The following is a 15274-nucleotide window of genomic DNA, read 5'->3' as shown; positions in this document are numbered from 1 at the left end:
ACTGTTAATAGTAACGTCAATCTGAATTTGCAGGGTAGATCTTTTATATTATATTATATTATATTTTATATATATAATATATATTATATATATATATATTTATATATGTATATATATATACAATATCATATATGTATATATATATATTTTTTATATTATATTATATATATAGATATAATATATATATATATATATATAATATATATGATAGATATAGATATAGGGTCTAGGAATTTTTGACTAAAACTCTTTGGTATAAACCACTTTAGTCTAAGACACTCTGGGCTATAGACACTTTTGGCTAAAAACAACTTGGTCTAAAGACACTTGGCTAAAGATACATTGGTCTAAAGACACTTCCGGCTAAAAACTCATTTTAAGCTGCCCTATCTGCTTGATCAATTGAATTAATTCCTTTCCTAACGGAATACACAAAAGGTAATTGTCTCTCTCTCAAGACACTTTTGGCTAATAACATTTCTTGACGAAGCACTATCAGGAAATTATTATTATGATTTAATGACTTGTTTGTTTGCGAATGTTTCCTCGGTAAGTTGTTCAGGTATATCTCAATGTTTACAAGTTTTCACGTTATTGTTTCTTCTTATTTTATTTTCTTCTAAAACCTCAATATGGAAATTACTTCGCAATTTGTGAAAACAATCCGAGGAAAAGATAAACTTTGCTATAATGATTACTATTGTATGAAGAATAATTCAATCAGGACTGCTACGTATTGGCAATGTGAAGATCGAAGGTGTCCCAGCCGTCTTATCTTACGCAGAAATGACAAGGTTTGGAAGAATTCCGATCACAACCATTCTGTTGAAGCATGGCAGAGGAGATTTGGTGTCCTAGTTAGATCTCATTCAAATCTATATAATGTTCTCGATGCTCTAAGAGGAGAAGAACAACTTATACAATCAAGAATATCTCAACTTTCCGTAAGGGGAAGAAGAGAAAAAAGAATCTTGTTTCTTTTTAAGGGCAAGAAGAGAAAAAAGAATCGGGGTTCCTTTTAGGGGCAAGAAGAGAAAAAAAAATCCGTATAATCTGGGTTCTTTTTAAAATCTTATACTGTTTTTAAAGCATCTTATATTTTTTTACATTTAAAATTACATAAATAAAATACGACAATAATTACGTTATTAATTTTGCTAAATGTATAATTACATGCATAAAGATAACAATTTGTGGTGTTTCTACTTTGTTACCGTTTTTGAAAATTTTCATTTTTACAAAATAACCTTAGACCACAGCTTCATTTGACCAAAGTATCTTTAGACGAAAGTGCTTTAGACGAAAGTACCGTAGCCCATATATATATGTATATATATATATATATATATATATATATATATATATATATATATATATATATATATAAAATACCCAAGGCCACAGGGGAAAATAAAACTGTATCTCGAAAATGTGTTGAAATAACACGAAAGTGCTCAGTACTCCTTCCTTTATTTTTCCTGTGGCATTGACTAAGTATATTGTCACGTGCTATTTAATAGGCATATATATATATATAGATATATATATATATATATATATTATATACTATACTATATTATATATATATTATATAATATATATATATATATATGTGTGTTGGAAATGTCTGCTGGTGTTGGAGGAAGAGAAGAAGCTACCCGGGCATAAGCCTATGAAAGACAGGCTTACGCTCGCACTTTGTTCCCACGCCAGTGAGGATTGCAAGGTGAAGCCCCTACTGGTGTATCATTCCGAGACTCCTCGAGCCTTCAAGGCCCACAAAGTGCTTAAGGAGAAGCTTCCAGTTGATGTGGAGGGCTAATGCAAAAGTCTGGGTAACATGGCTTTTGTTCATGGAGTGGGTAAATCTGTGTTTCGGCCCGACAGTGAAGAAATTCTTGGAAGAGAAGCGCCTCCCCCTGAAATGTCTGCTAGTGTTGGACAATGTCCCTCCCCACCCTCCTAGCCTCGAGGAAGATATCCTAGCGGAGTATTCCTTCATCAAGATTCTTTATCTTCCGCCAAACACCACCCCTCTCCTCCAGCCCATGGACCAGCAAGTGATATCGAACTTTAAGAAGCTGTACACGATACATCTTTTCAAGAGATGTTTCGACATCACCGATACCATAAACCTCACCTTGCGTGAATTTTGGAAGGAGCATTTCGACATCGTCATATGCATCCGACTCATCGACCAAGCTTGGCAGGAGGTTTCGAGGCGAACCTTGAATTCCTTGTGGAGGAAACTCTGGCCTGATGCCGTATCTGCCCGAGACTTCGAGGGATTCGACGTGGGCGAAGCTGGTGCCGCAGATTCAGAAACAGTTGACAATCCTGAAACTGTTTTGCAACCAGATCTTGACAAGATCGTTGCACTCGGCAAGTCCATGGGGCTGGTTGTCGACGTGGACGACATCAACGACCTTCTCGAGGAGCATCAAGAGGAGCTCACGACGGATGACCTGAAGGAGTTGGAGGCATTGTAACATAACGTCGTTCAAGAGGAGTTCTCTAGCAGTGGCAAGGAGGAGGAGGGCGACCCTATGACAACGGCAGAAATTAAGGATGTTCTAGCCGCTTTTCATAAAGTATAATCGTTTATAGAAAAAAGACACCCCAAAAAGGCTCACACAGGTCGTATGCTTGCGCAGAATGACGTTTGCCTGAGTCGTTTCAGGAACATTGTGAAAAGTAGGCAGAAGCAATCTTCCTTGGATAGTTATTCCTTAAAGAGGCCTTTAGCATTAGCAGGAGTAAGCAAAAAGGAAGAACCAAGTGATAAAAAACAGAAAGTTGAAAGTGGTGAGGAAGTTGAAATTTTGTATAAAAAAAAAAACCTACGTAAAGTATAAAAAAGTAAAAATAAAATGCAAAAATCAAAAAAAGACAATAAAAATTTTTTTATTTTAGTTTTTTGTAAAGTTAAGTGTTACAATTTTGTTAATGTGTTTCGTAAATTTTAGTTTAGTTTTCCTTACATTTCTTTATGTGTTTCGTAAAGTTAAGTGTACGTACGTACGTATGTATCTGCCGTTTGTCCTCCTCCTCTGCCGCCACTTTCGGAGATAGCCTCACTCGAAAGGTAAGCTTCCACATTTTACTACATATGTACAGTATTTCTTCTATACCATGTACACTAATACACTTTATTTACAGGTAATTAGCATTACCTTATTAAGTTAGGTATTGAATGGTCCAATTTGTTGTAGTATTTCATTGTTTACAGGTCAATTTAGCTTTATTATGAAATTTACTGGGGTGTTTTTGGAGGGCTTGGAACGGATTAGCCATATTACATGTAAAATGTGGTCCAAGATATGAAAACCTCATGATACGAAGGGTGCCTCGGAACGGATTAATTTTGTATCTCGAGGTACCACTGTGTGTGTATATATATATATATATTATATATATATATATATATATATATATATATATATATATATATATAGAGATAGTATATATATATATATATATATATATATATATATATATATATATATATATATATATATATATATATATATATATATATATATATATATATATATATATATATATATATATATATATAAGCGAATAGCACGGGAAATTGATAGTAAGGAATCCAAGCGCTTTCGTCTTTATTCAGACATCGTCAAGGAGCTACTAAAGTACAATTGGAGAGTAAGGCCTCAGGTACAAACAAGATCAGGAATACCAGATGGTTAATTATCAAAAGGGTAAAAATTAAAAGGGATAATCCAGGATTATCGGATATCACACGGTCACAAACTTAAACAGATTCTAACCCTAACCGAAATTACAAAGTATCTTTACAGTCCAAACATGTAAAAACTGAATATATTAATTTTGTTGCTTATATTTATCTACAACTTTTTTCATTATGAAAGCATCAAGTTTAAATAAACCAAGACTTAAATTTAGAACATTTCTATTATTTGACTTGATAAAACAAGATTCAATGATATTCCTTTTAACTGTGTCATTACATGGGACTAAGGCTCTTGCCTGACTCCAGTTAATAGGATGGTCTAAATCTCTCATATGTACAAATAATGCATTCGATATTTTCCCAGTTCTCACAGAATATTGATGTTGCTTAAGACGCTGTGAAAGAGATTGCCGGTCTGTCCGTAATAGATTTTATCACACTTTTTGCAAGGAATTTCATATATGCAGCCTGGAAGATCTTTAGGAGAATTTTTGATTACTAAACTCTTGACATTATAATACTGAAAACAACATTTATGTTAAAAAGCTTTAAAATTCTAGGAATATCTAAAAACCTTTCATCATAAGGTAATTTTAGAATGTTATGCTTACTAAATTCAAGTTTGTCATTAGTTGAATAAAATGTTTTTCTAGCTCTTTTCCATGCCACATCTACAAAAGTCCTTGGGTATTTAAGTTTCAATGCAATATCATAAATAGTTTTTAATTTCAGCGTCAATAAACTGCGGGCTACGACACTAAGCCCTTAGGAACATCCCAGAAAAAACAGAGAATTTAACATTTTGATGGTGATTGGAGTAGTAATGAACAAAAGAGGCAATATTAGTTGATTTTCGAAAGACTGAAAAGGTGAAATTTCTATCATTTCTATGGACAGTTACATCAAGAAAATTCAAATTACAATTTCTTTCTTCCTCTACAGTAAATTTTATAGAAGGGACTAAATTATTGAGATTATTAAGGAATTCCTGGAGGTTTTCGTGAACTGGCCAAATACAGAAGATATCATCCACGTATCTAAACCAAATAACTTTTTGGGGCAAAATTCTTGGTAAGAGTTTTGTCTCAAAAAATTCCATGTAAATATTGCTAAGGATAGGAGATAAGGGATTACCCATGGCCATGCCAAACTTTTGTACAAAAAATTCCCCATTGAAACAAAATTACTATCTTTGATACATAACCTTATGAGACTAATGAGATTTGCTACACTTAAGGGAATGTCATGACGCTCTAATTTCGTCTTCCAAATATTTTAAGTAAGTTATCTACAGGCACTTTTGTAAATAAAGAGACAACATCAAAACTAACCATATTAAAATCATAATTCAAATTTAAACTATTCAATTTGTTTATAAAATCAACATTGTTTTTAACATTCGTGTTAGAAATATTTCCTACCAAAGGAGTAAGAATTTTTACATTTTATTCAACTAATGACAAACTTGAATTTAGTAAGCATAACATTCTAAAATTACCTTATGATGAAAGGTTTTTAGATATTCCTAGAATTTTAAAGCTTTTAACATAAATGTTGTTTTCAGTAATATTAATGTCAAGAGTTTAGTAATCAAAAATTCTCCTAAAGATCTTCCAGGCTGCATATATGAAATTCCTTGCAAAAAGTGTGATAAAATCTATTACGGACAGACCTGCAAATCTCTTTCACAGCGTCTTAAGCAACATCAATATTCTGTGAGAACTGGGAAAATATCGAATGCATTATTTGTACATATGAGAGATTTAGACCATCCTATTAACTGGAGTCAAGCAAGAGCCTTAGTCCCATGTAATGACACAGTTAAAAGGAATATCATTGAATCTTGTTTTATCAAGTCAAATAATAGAAATGTTCTAAATTTAAGTCTTGGTTTATTTAAACTTGATGCTTTCATAATGAAAAAAGTTGTAGATAAATATAAGCAACAAAATTAATATATTCAGTTTTTACATGTTTTGGACTGTAAAGATACTTTGTAATTTCGGTTAGGGTTAGAATCTGTTTAAGTTTGTGACCGTGTGATATCCGATAATCCTGGATTATCCCTTTTAATTTTTACCCTTTTGATAATTAACCATCTGGTATTCCTGATCTTGTTTGTACCTGAGGCCTTCCTCTCCAATTGTACTTTAGTAGCTCCTTGACGATGTCTGAATAAAGACGAAAGCGCTTGGATTCCTGACTATCAATTTCCCGTGGTATTCGCTTATTTATGAAGTCACGTGCATCTACTGTGATTTTTTAAGCATATATATATATATATATATATATATATATATATATATATATATATATATATATATATATATATATACATATTCACACACACACACACATATAATTATATATATATATATATATATTTATTATATTACATAAATGAGATTATAAACTCCAGAGATCACTGACTCCAGAATAAGCACTTAAGATGAATTGTCAGACCACATGACTTAGAAGTGGTTTTCAAATCAGCATATATATATATATATATATATTATATATATATATATATATATATATAGACTTGTAAGCTGACTATACATGAGGTGATTTGACAAATCTCCTCTACTACTTATTCTGGTGTCAGTGACCTCCGGAGTATTTATTCTATTTTAAATAATAGAATCAAATTGTTTATAAAGTAATGGTAAAGAGTAGCTATAAACTTTTATCATCTCTGTCATTTTCCTTAAACTCCCAGCCTTCTCCTTCCTAATTACCCCTGTCCACTCACTATTGCTACATGTAGACGTCTACCTGACACTACTTCCACCTTCATGAATGCTTACCGTTCACAAAGCCCTTTCTAATCATCCGAGGTCACGTGGACAAGGTCAGCTATAGTGTTATCTTAACAGATATGGGATAGGAATATTATGGCACTATTAAAAGCCGCCCCCGGGTGGGCTCGAACCACCAACCTTTCGGTTAACAGCCGAACGCGCTAACCGATTGTGCCACGGAGGCTTGGCATTGAATGTGGCACTCTTTCGTTTTATTCGTTAAATCATGCATTGAACGCGTTTCCCGTGATCGTACTTTCGGGAGGACTCAAACTGGCTTATAGATATTGTCAACAGTCAGGTTAACCTAAAACTTACATAGAAACATTTTATTCTTATATATATATTATATATATATATATATATATATATATATATATATATATATATATATATATATATATATATATATATAATATAACAGTCAGGTTAACCTAAACTACATAGAACATTTTATTCTTATATATATTATATATATATATATAGATATATATATATATATATATATATATATATATATATATATATATATATATATATATATATATATATAACAGTCAGGTTAACCTAAACTTACATAGAACATTTTATTCTTATATATATATATATATATATATATATATATATATATATATATATATATATATATATATAATATATATATATAAGAATAAAATGTTCTATGTAAGTTTAGGTTAACCTGACTGTTGACAATATCTATAAGCCAGTTTGAGTCCTCCCGAAAGTACGATCACGGGAAACGCGTTCAATGCATGATTTAACGAATAAAACAAAAGAGTGCCACATTCAATGCCAAGCCTCCGTGGCACAATCGGTTAGCGCGTTCGGCTGTTAACCGAAAGGTTGGTGGTTCGAGCCCACCCGGGGGCGGCTTTTAATAGTGCCATAATATTCCTATCCCATATCTGTTAAGATAACACTATAGCTGACCTTGTCCACGTGACCTCGGATGATTAGAAAGGCTTTGTGAACGGTAAGCATTCATGAAGGTGGAAGAAGTGTCAGGTAGACGTCTACATGTAGCAATAGTGAGTGGACAGGGGTAATTAGGAAGGAGAAGGCTGGGAGTTTAAGGAAAATGACAGAGATGATAAAGGTTTATAGCTACTCTTTACCATTACTTTATAAACAATTTGATTCTATTATTTAAAACAGAATAAATACTCCAGAGGTCACTGACACCAGAATAAGTAGTAGATCTACGGAGATTTGTCAAATCACCTCATGTATAGTCAGCTTACAAGTCTATATATATATATATTATATATATATTTATAAAGTAGCAAACCCTATAACACCGTATTCACTTTAGCCAATTCCTTCATATTTCCAGCCTTCTTCATAATCTGCCCGTTTCACTTACCACTTCTGCAACGGTCTACCTGCCGTATTTTACACCTTAATGAATACTTCATGTTTTCAGAGCCTTTCTAACCATCCGAGGTCAACAGACAAGGTCAACTAACCTTATACTAATATTATAGCACCATCAAAAGCTGCCGCCCCCGGGTGGGCTCGAACCACCAACCTTTCGGTTAACAGCCGAACGCGCTAACCGATTGTGCCACGGAGGCTTGGCACTGTATCTGGCACTCAGTTCTTTTATTGCATAAATTGTGCCTTGAACACGTTTCTTGAGATCGTACTTTCGGGAGGACTTAAACCATCTTATAGACACTGTTAATAGTCACGTCAATCTGAATTTGTACGGTAGATCTTATTCTTAAAAATATATATATATATATATATATATATATATATATATATATATATATATATATATATATATATATATATATATACATACTACTATATATATACTATATATATATATATATATGTATATATATATATATATATATATATATATATATATATATATATATATATATATATATATATAGGGTCTAGGACCTTTTGTCTAAAACTTTAGTCTAAGACACTTTGGGCTAAGGACACTTTTGGCTAAAAACAACTTGGTCTAAATACACTTGGCTAAAAATACATGGGTCTAAAGACACTTCCGGCTAAAAATTCACTATAAGTTGCACTATCGCCTTGATCAATTTAATTAATTCCTTTCCTAAGGAAACACACAAAAGGTAATTATCTCTCTCTCAAGACACTTTTGGCTAATAACATTTCTTAACGAAGCACTATCAGGAAATTATCATTATGGTTTAATGACTTGTTTGTTTGCAAATGTTTGTTTGCGAATGTTTAAAAGGAGTGTTACTAAATGCTTTAACTGACCTAAATAAGAAATATCCTGTTCCCCGTACATTTATGATAGCCATCCACTCGCTAAAAAAGTTAGATGTTATAATAAGTAGATCCGACAAACACGGCAAAATCGTAATAATGGACAAAGACTTTTACCTCGGCAAAATCAACCAGCTCCTTAGCGACACAAACACTTACGACAAACTAACGAAAAATCCCCTCCAAAACGTTCCCACAGAATTTTTTCGGAAAGTAAGATTAATTGGCCAAAACAAAAAGAGTATTGAAGTATTAGAGAAATTTAAAGTAATTAATCCTAAATTACCCTACTTTTATGGCCTTCCCAAAACTCACAAATACAATCTTCCATTCACACCCATCGTTTCATGTGCCGGAGTTTTGAATTACAAAATTTCTAAATGGTTAGCTGGCCTCCTTTCACCTTTTTTAGGCACTTTCACCAAGTCATATTAAACATTCGGAAGATTTTTGTCACAAATTCAGAGAAGCACATATACCACTTCACAACATAAAACTTTTAAGCCTTGACGTAGATTCCCTATTCACAAAAGTACCAGTACAGGACGTTCTTTAGTTTTTGAGGGAAAAATTATCCCCCTATTCATTTCATTTCCCATTGACGCTTGACAAAATAATAAAGTTAGTTGAATTATGTGCATCTAATAACGTATTTTCATCCGGGGAATCATTTTACAAGCAAAAATTCGGGTGTAGTATGGGTAGTCCTTTAAGTCCTGTTTTAAACAATCTGTACATGGAATACTTTGAAACTACAGTAATAAATGCAATAAAACTCAAAAACATTTTGTGGATGAGATATGTAGACGATATTCTAACATTTTGGGATAATAGGTGTAGCAATTTTAATGAATTCCTTTCAAAATTAAATGCATTAGTACCCAGCATCAAATTTAAAGTTGAATGGGAAACAGACAACAAAATTCCTTTTCTTGATGTTTTAATAATCAGAGACACGACAGAATTCAAATTTACCATATACAGAAAACCAACGTTCTCACTTTCATACATTCACTACTTTAGCTATCACGACATTGTTATCAAGATAGGTGTGGCCAGCAACCTGTTCTTAAGAGCCTTATGAATTTGTTCCCTAGATTTTCTGGAAAAGGATTTGAACTAATTTGTAAGCGACTTTCGTCCTGACCATATAATTGAGAAAGCAATTCACAAAGCAAACGTAATTTTCTACCGACCCCCTAAAGACAAGACCAGAGATACACACAACAATAAAATAAAAATTCCACACCTGGACACAATTAAGAAGGTGACTCAGACCCTCGGAAAATCTAACTCTTGTGCATTCACTTACCCAAACACCTTAGCCAAATCCCTGATTAACGTCCAACAAAAGACATCCCCCAAGGACACTGGGGCTTATCAAATTCCATGCCAGGACAGTGACCAATCTTACGTCGGATTTACAGGTAAATTACCTCCCTAGAGAATAATACAACACAAACGGTCAGTTAAGTATGGACAACAGAACTCAGCTATTTTCAACCATATAAATGAACATAACCATAGAATAAACTGGAATTTGTTACGTATAATTTATAGCAGTAACTGCTGGTACAAGAGTCCAATGATGGATTCGGCCTTAATAAAAGAGAGGCAGGTAATGAACATCTCAAAAGGAGCAAGGGATTCAGATACAATCGACAAGATTTTCATTCAACCAACGCTTAAGAAGATTAAAGGAAGATTATCAGTGGGGGTGACCTAAATTGGCTTGCCTGTGGAAGGACCTCTTGGTATAAATACCACCTTTTCTGTAAACTTTTCTCATTCATCTACCTGAAGAGGGAGACAGCAGTCTGAAATATAGTACTTTTCTCTCTATATTTTGGTGCACTTATGGGCTCCTTTTATTAGATGGAATTCTGTTGTAACATACATACATACATACATATATATATATATATATATATATATATATATATATATATATATATATGTATGTATATATATATATATATATATATATATATATATATATATATATATATATATATATATATATATATATATACACACACACACACACACACACACACACATATATATATATATATATATATATATATATATATATATATATATATATATATATATATATATATATATATGTATATATATATATATATATATATATATATATATATATATATATATATATATATATATATAATCTTATAGTATAGGTTTTATAATGCAATTATAATTGTGGTAATACGATTAATTCACCTCAGAACCTGTGTATCATGTTGTGAAATGTATGTTTTTGTGTGTTCAGATTCCCAAATTTAAAGATAACATGTGTTAAGTGGTCCCACTTTTCATTTTGAAGTAACGTAAGACAGAGAGAGTGAAAGCTCATAAGCCTTTTGAAGAGGGTTGTTGTCACACTTTGAGAATGTCTTAGCTAAGCTGATTTCTTTATCGGCGCAAACACGTGCGTAAGACCTCCCAGGTCGCACTGTTATTCAACCCCTTGAAAATAGATGAGTTAAGCTAATTTTTTATCGTCCAGATCGGGCCTGTAACGGAACAAGAGGCCTTGTTCTTTCTGCTCAATACCCCTATAGAGATGAAGTAATATGTTTTCATCTCAGACGTGTACACTCAACTAGACACCCATTCCCCTGATATACATAGTTACGCATATAAAAGATTGATTCGCTTTTAAGACGTAGAGACATGCGTTAGAGAGTTTAACATTGCTCTCTCTCTCTCTCTCAAAATCTCTCTCTCTCTCGCTCGCTCGGTTGCGAGGCTATTTCAGTAACTTAACGTAGCTCACATTAATTTTGTATTCAAAGTGGTCACTCAAAATTCTTGGTAAAATATGTGTTGTTTGTGGAATCTGAAAATAGTATTATTTCTATTAGTTTTGTGAAGGTGCCCACGAAAATAGTGAAGAGGTTGAAATTGTAACAGGCCTTTTGATTGGAGTTGCAACTGTGTATAAGGTATTTTTACAAATGTTTTGAAGTGCACTTCGAGGTTTTATCATTTTTAAACACATCTATCTTTTGCTTTGTTCTTTTGACATATCCAATTTTATATGCTGAATGTTTGTACTATCAATGCTTTAATTGTTTCGTATTATGCATTATGTTTTCTGCATTGTCTTTATTTTGTTTAATTAGTTTGAATAATATTCTATTATGTAATTGTTGGAATTTAACACTTGGAAATCAATTTGCAGTTAAGTGAATTTCAGTTCAAATTTAATTATTGCTTTATGATTTAATTTAATAAATTTTCTTGAGAAACTTTGATTTAATTTTGCTTAATAATTAATTCAAGAATTAATTAAACTTTTGTTTTCAAAAAATAACAATTTCCCTGAGATTGTGAATTTCACTTATAAATTTTGAATTTAGAAATAAAATTTTGTATTTAAAATTTATATGAGCATTTCATTGTAACCATCAATATTGCATTTTATTTTTGTTTAGGTAGAAATATAGAGTGCTAATTGTGACGTTTCCCACATATAAAACAGAATCAGAGAAATACTTAGATTTGAAATTGCAGGAGTGATGCCCTTTAATTAAGATTACCTCACACCTATTTTAATGAACTTAGACTGATTGTTTTCTTGACTGTTCAGTTATATAAGGGCTCACTCTTACCTTTAGAGTATTCAGTCGTTTAGTATTTGTGATGAAGGGTCAGGTGTCTGGCTGAAGTGAGGTAAGTAATAACCAGGTACTTGAACAAACTGTGTCCTAAGTACAAAGGGTGTCCCAGACCCAGGAATAAAAGGGTCTCTTGTTCTAGCAAGTACAAATGGTAAGTGTAGTAACCAGATACTTGGCAATTTGGGTTAACAAATATTAATGGTGTCCAGACACAGATCTTTGACTATTTCGTGCACCAAGTATTAATGGTATCCAGACCCAGATACTCTAGGCCACTTCGTCACTATATATAATATATATATATTATATATATATATATATATGATATATATCTATATATATATATATATATATAAGAAATAAAATGTTCCATTTTAAGTTTAGGTTAACCCTGAACTGTTGAACAATATCCTTATTAAGCCACCAGTTGAGTCCTCCCGAAAGTACAATCACAAAAAACGCGTTCAATGCAAGATTTAATCAATAAAACAACAGAGTGCCACTAATGCCAAGCCTCCGTGGCACAATCGGTTAGCGCGTTCGGCTGTTAACCGAAAGGTTGGTGGTTCGAGCCCACCCGGGGGCGGCAGCTTTTAATAGTGCCAGGATACTCCTGTCCCCAAACTGTTAAGATAACGATAGCTGACCTTGTCCACTTGACCTCCGATGATTAGAAAGGCTTTGTGAACCGTAAGCATTCATGAAGGTGGAAGAAGTGTCAATTAGACAGAGAAGATAAACATTCTAAGCTACTCCTTACTACTGTTTAATAAACAATTTGATTCTATTGTGTAAATGAGAATAAAAAGTCCAAAGGTCACTGACAGTAGACTAAGTAATAAAGGTAGATTGTCAAATCACCTCACATAGAGACAGTTTCCAAGTCTATCTTATATATATATATAATATATATATATATATATATATATATATATATATATATATATATATATATATATATATATATATACACAGATTTGAAAACAGTTTGTAAGTCAGGTGATCTGGCGATTCACCTTCAAGTGCTTATTCTGGTGTCAGTGACCTCTGGAACTTTTATTCTAAGTTTTATAAGAGTACATTTTTTTTATAAAGGGTAGTAGGCCTTTTAAGACCATATTCATTTTAGTCAATTCCTTTACATTGCCAGCTTTCTTCCTAAACTGCCCATTTCACTTACCATTTCTGCAACGGTCTACCTGCCATTTTTTACGCCTTAAATAATGCTTCACGTTTACAGAAACTTTCTAACCATCCGAGGTCAATTGGACAAGGTCAACTAACCTTATACTAATTTTATAGCACCATCAAAAGCTGCCGCCCCCGGGTGGGCTCGAACCACCAACCTTTCGGTTAACAGCCGAACGCGCTAACCGATTGTGCCACGGAGGCTTGGCACTGTATTTGGCACTCAGTTATTTTATTGAATAATTTGTGCATTGAACACGTTTCCTGTGATTGTACTTTCGGGAGGACTCAAATCGGCTTATAGGTACTATTAATAGTCACATCAATCTGAACTTACACGGGAGATTTTATTCTTATATATACTATATAATATATATACTATATATATTATATATTTATAATATATTATTATATATATATATATGCATGCATGTACTGCGACAAAGTGCCATGTATCTGGTTACTAAACTTACCATTCATTAATTGTTACCTCACAATAGCCAGACACCTGATCCCTCATCACAGTTACTAAACGACTGAATACGCTAAAGGCAACAGTGCTCCCTTAACAACTTACCAGTATTGCAGAAAATCAGACTAAGTTCATCAAAACAGGTGTGAGGTAATCTTGTAATTAATTTAATCAAAGGGCATTACTCCATCAACAACTTACAAGTCTAATTATTTCCCTGATTTCAGAAGTCTAAGTACTTCCCTGGTTCTAACTCATTTAAAGTAAATTGAAGGAAAACAGATCAATTACCACTCTATGTTTCTACCTAAGCAAATCCTATACATATGATGGTTTAAAGAAACACTTATAAACATTTTAAATACAAAAACTTATTATTAAACACAAAATGTACAAGGAAATTCACAATATCAGGGAAAATTACTGTTACTTGAAAACAAATTTAAGTTTAATTAATTCTTGAATCAATTAAGTAAAATTAAATAAAAATTAATTTATCACAAAATTCAAAAGAATTAAGTCAATAAAAATTCAATAGTGTTAGGTAATATCTAAATTTGGAAATTAATTCACAAGTGCTAAACAACAATGAAACTTGAAAAGAATTCCATGTAAATGCAAATTAATTCACAAGTGTTAAATTCAATTAAAAGTTAATTAAATTGTAAATGTAAATGAAAACACAGAAAAATGTGGAAAATACCAAAATTGTAAAAAGCCCTAATCACACAGAACATAAAATAAAAACATACACTTCAATAATGGATAAATGCACAAACAAAAATCACTTCAAATGAAACAAAACACAAAACACAAAAATTTGTAATGTGTAAAAATGTAAATTGTTTTCAGCCAATGTAAATATTAGTTTAAATTTTTACCAAACCACTGTAACTATTAGTTATTAGTTGCAACTAATAAAAATATAACACACTACCTTGGTACACCAATTTCTTTCTTTCTGCTGCAGCTTGTTCAAAAAATTCACCAATTCACACAATTTCACAAAAAATAGGCGCCGTTACACACTGATATAACGTTTGTTCAGATTCCACAAAAAGCACTAAATAACACCAAATAAACTATAAGAAATATCAAAACTGGAATCTAAAAGTTACGAGTGACCAATGTCTATGTATAAATCTTTACGTTACTTTAC

General features: G+C 32.2%; 5 non-coding genes across 5 annotated transcripts; 2 read left to right on the top strand and 3 right to left on the bottom strand.

The window, feature by feature from the left end:
• Positions 1-6632: 6632 nt before the first annotated feature.
• Positions 6633-6706, bottom strand: Trnan-guu (transfer RNA asparagine (anticodon GUU)). Its single transcript has one exon. It is a non-coding gene; the product is annotated as a tRNA-Asn (tRNA).
• A 633-nt stretch (positions 6707-7339) lies between these two features.
• Trnan-guu (transfer RNA asparagine (anticodon GUU)) lies at positions 7340-7413 on the top strand. The gene has a single exon. It is a non-coding gene; the product is annotated as a tRNA-Asn (tRNA).
• A 630-nt stretch (positions 7414-8043) lies between these two features.
• Trnan-guu (transfer RNA asparagine (anticodon GUU)) lies at positions 8044-8117 on the bottom strand. The gene has a single exon. It is a non-coding gene; the product is annotated as a tRNA-Asn (tRNA).
• Positions 8118-12967: 4850 nt separating this feature from the next.
• Trnan-guu (transfer RNA asparagine (anticodon GUU)) lies at positions 12968-13041 on the top strand. Its single transcript has one exon. It is a non-coding gene; the product is annotated as a tRNA-Asn (tRNA).
• Positions 13042-13773: 732 nt separating this feature from the next.
• Positions 13774-13847, bottom strand: Trnan-guu (transfer RNA asparagine (anticodon GUU)). The gene has a single exon. It is a non-coding gene; the product is annotated as a tRNA-Asn (tRNA).
• Positions 13848-15274: the final 1427 nt, after the last annotated feature.

This window comes from Macrobrachium nipponense, chromosome 22 (assembly GCF_015104395.2).
Source record: "Macrobrachium nipponense isolate FS-2020 chromosome 22, ASM1510439v2, whole genome shotgun sequence".
Lineage (NCBI taxonomy): Eukaryota > Metazoa > Arthropoda > Malacostraca > Decapoda > Palaemonidae > Macrobrachium > Macrobrachium nipponense.
Note: the sequence above shows the minus strand (reverse complement) of the source record. Positions and strands in the feature narration are given on the sequence as shown.